We start from the raw sequence: 4268 nt of genomic DNA, 5'->3' as shown, positions 1-4268 counted from the left end.
ATTAGAATTTCCAAAAGCGTACGGGTTGCCTCATGCACACATATTGCTCTTTACTTCATAATAANTATCCAAATGTTGGAGATATAGATCAAATAATTTCAGCAGAATACCAGATGAGTCGGTCGATCCGTATTATTATATGGCCGTGAAGAATTTTATGATGCATGGCCCGTGCGGTTCTGCTAGAAAATCCTCTCCTTGCATGCGTAATGGTAGATGTACAAAACACTTTCCAAAGAAGTTTGTAGAAAATACCACAATCGATGAAGATGGATATCCTGTATATAAAAGAAGGGACAATGGTAGAACTATCCAGAAAGAAGGAATTGAATTGGATAACAGGTACGTGGTGCCACACAATAGATATTTATTGTTGAAGTATGGCGCACATATAAATGTTGAATGGTGCAATCAATCTCGGTCAATCAAGTACTTATTTAAGTACGTTAATAAGGGTCATGACCGTGTGACAACAGCTTTTTCTCAAAGTGTGCATGAGGAAGAATCATCGGCTATTGATGAAATAAAAATGTATTATGATTGTCGATACATATCACCGTGTGAAGCTGTTTGGAGAATTTTTAAATTTCTAATTCAGCATAGAGAACCTTCAGTCGAAAGACTTTCTTTTCATCTACCAAATGAACAAACAGTTATTTTCTCTGATGATGATCCAATTGATGATGTTGCCAATAAACCAAGTGTAAAGGAATCAAAGTTTTTAAGCTGGCTTGAGGCAAATAATACATATGAAGAAGCAAGAGAATTAACAGAATTTCCTCTTAAGTTTGTGTGGAATAAAAAACTAAAAAAGTGGGAAAAAAGAAGAAATTCTGCATTTTCAATAGGGAGAATATTCTTTGTACCCCCTGGAAGTGGAGAGCAATAGTACCTTCGAATGTTGTTGAATGTCATTAAAGGACCTAAGTGTTATGAGGATTTACGCAGAATCAACAATCAAGACCATTTAACTTTTAGAGATGCATGTTATGCACTTGGTTTATTAGATGATGACAAAGAGTATGTAGATGCCATAAAGGAGGCAAGTAATTGGGGAATGCCATCATATCTAAGGCAATTATTTGGTATGTTACTATTATCCAATTCACTGTCACGACCAGAATATGTTTGGGAGGCAACATGGATTTTATTATCAGATGATATTTTACATGAAGAAAGAAGAATATTGGATAATCCAGGTATACAATTCGACTTTCTTCTTAACATTTTAATAGTATAAAATTGTTAAAATATTTTTACATTTTTTTTTCATGCAAAATTAAATGTTACTCTATTATACGATTTACATTTACGCTTGCAACTTATGAGCTATTAATTATTAATATATTTTGATGGAAACATAATCTAGGTATCCTTCCAATGAAGTAAAGTAACATTAATTTGCTTTTACTATTTCTAAGAAATCATTTTGCTCTTATCTTTATATGACTTATGCCAACTATATATTGTTATGATTAATTAATTAATTATATACTTTTATTTTTTTAGAGGCTGAGATAACAAACGATGAACTAAAGAATCGTTGTCTACAAAAGTTGGAAAATTTGTTGAAAGGTTGCGGAAGAACATTATACGATTTTCCAACAATGCCAAGACCGGTTTTCAATGAAGAAGAAGTTGACAACACCAATAGACTAATATGTGAAGAACTGCGTTATAATAGGTGCTCTTTGTCTAAGGAACATGAACAATTATTGGTTAAATTGACAAGTGAGCAAAAGTTAGTCTATGACAGAATTATTAAATCAGTTCATGAGGATAAAGGTGGATTTTTCTTTTTATATGGTCATGGAGGAACCGGGAAGACATTTATTTGGAGGTTTTTGTCATCTGCCATCAGATGTAAAGGAGATATTGTGTTAACAGTTGCATCAAGCGGAATTACTTCTCTTTTGTTACCAGGAGGTCGGACAACTCATTCTAGATTTGCAATCCCACTCAATGCAACTGAAGATTCAACATGTAATATCAAACAAGGTACTCCTTTATCAAAATTAATTGTGAAGACAAAGTTAATTATTTGGGATGAAGCACCGATGATGCATAGATATTGTTTTGAAGCTCTAGACAGAACTCTTAGAGATATTCTTAGATTTAAACATCCATCCAATTTAGATCGTCCATTTGGAGGAAAAACTGTTGTTCTTGGTGGTGACTTTAGACAAATACTTCCAGTCATTTCAAAAGGTACTAGACAAGATATTGTTAATGCTACCCTTAATTCTTCATATTTGTGGAATCACTGTCAAGTCTTAAAGCTAACAAAAAATATGAGGTTGGAAGGAAATCAGGTGGATTCACATTTCAATGAGCTAAGACAAATTTTCTGATTGGATTTTAGCAATAGGTGATGGTATGAATGGAAATTCTGTTGATGGTATCGATAAAGTTCACATCCCTGATGATCTTATCATCAATAATTGTGACGATCCAATTTGTGCGATTGTGGAAAGTACATATCCGAATTTTTTAAGTCACTGCAGTGATATAACATACCTGCAACAAAGAGGAATTCTTGCTCCCACTCTTGACATGGTTGAATCAATCAACGAATACATGGTTTCGGTAAACAATAGTCAACCAAAAACATTTTTTAGTTCCGATACAATTTGCATATCAGACGATGCTTATACGGGTTTGGAACACGTACATACACCTGAATTTCTAAACACTATTAAGTGTTCTGGAATTCCAAATCATGTTATCACTTTGAAAGTGGGTGTCCCTGTGATGTTATTGAGAAATATAGACCCATCTTCAGGGCTATGTAATGGAACAAGATTAATCATCACTAGACTAGGAAATCGGGTTATTGAAGCAAAAATTTTATCGGGAAATATTCCTGGACAAAAGGTCTTCATTCCGAGAATGTCATTAACTCCATCTGATGCAAGAATACCTTTTAAGTTCCAACGAAGACAATTTCCAATAGTTGTATCATTTGCAATGACGATAAACAAAAGTCAAGGACAATCTTTATCGCATGTTGGGTTATATTTGAAAAAACCGGTCTTCACACATGGCCAGCTTTACGTTGCTCTATCACGGGTTACAAAAAGAAAGGGATTAAAGATTTTGGTTTATGACGATGATGGAGAAATTTCAAAGGAAGCGATAAATGTGGTTTACAAAGAGGTTTTCCGTAATTTACTTGGAGAATGAAAGGATATCTGATACCTTTTAGCAAAATTTTGGTTCTGATGCTTCTGTCTTTGCTAAACCATATTGTAAATAAACTTCAGAAACAATAGTTGACGACTTCATCAGGTATGCTTAACCGCGATCATTTGTTTTCTTTTTTAAATTGTATATTAGTTTTTAAGCAAATTGATTATATTACTGCTAACAACATGTTGGTGTTGGCAGTTGCTGCCGTCAAAGTTATTAATAGTCGATCATATGCCGGAAACATACTTGCAATTCAAGCATGTCATTTATCTGCCTCGACTATGCATCTGACTTCAATTTAACGTAAGTTTCTGCCTCTCATTTTAATACCTTATTATTAATTAGTTGTGATTTTCGAAATTAGCAGCTTTCATTTCTCTGTCCTTTGGATGATACAACATTGTATTCTCCACAGAAAGCATTTCAGCAATTCTTATTATCTAAGAAGAGCAATTGTAATTGTAACAGCCAACAATCATCTTGGACAGCATGGGATCCATCGAAAACTCATCCGTTTGTGCACCAATTTTGCTTAACTTACCAAACTCATCGAGGGAACCAAGCGCAAACAACAGATCCAGGCCTTTAAGTAGACCTTCTGTTGCTGTACTCTACATGAAGTAAAAGTGCATCAAGTTTTTAATCCCTTGAGTAAGAGCACGGCATTTGCAAATTTTTTCATTTTTATTTATGTAACTGTCTTATCTTCCAAATTGTTCATGTACCTATGTGCAGTGTATAACAGGAAGCACTTTCCATGCGCTTTTTGTCCTGATCGACCAGAACGTTGGTTTGCAGACGCCGTGGATATGGGAGCGACCATCAATGACTCGGTTCCTTTTTGAGGTTTGTAACACTCAATCTTAACTTTATAAAATTTATCGTAGTAACCTGACTTTAGAGTGCATAAACTTCATATTATGACAAAACACCTGAGTTTGAAGCTTTTTTAGGTACCTATACGTATTATGACTATGATGTCTTTGTCTTACACTTCATTCAGTATTTAGTAGTACCACCTTTCAATTTTCGACATTTCGTTTCCCTGATTGGTCCTTTTGGGGTTAGTAAACATTCTT

At 34.3% G+C, this 4268-nt stretch overlaps 1 pseudogene; it reads left to right on the top strand.

Annotated features, from left to right (window-relative positions):
• LOC109229887 overlaps positions 1-3211 on the top strand; it is a 16016-nt pseudogene extending 12805 nt beyond the window's left edge.

This window comes from Nicotiana attenuata, chromosome 7 (assembly GCF_001879085.1).
Source record: "Nicotiana attenuata strain UT chromosome 7, NIATTr2, whole genome shotgun sequence".
In the NCBI taxonomy this organism is placed as follows: Eukaryota; Viridiplantae; Streptophyta; class Magnoliopsida; order Solanales; family Solanaceae; genus Nicotiana; species Nicotiana attenuata.
The sequence above is the reverse complement of the archived record's forward strand: the minus strand, read 5'-3'. Positions and strand labels throughout refer to the sequence as shown.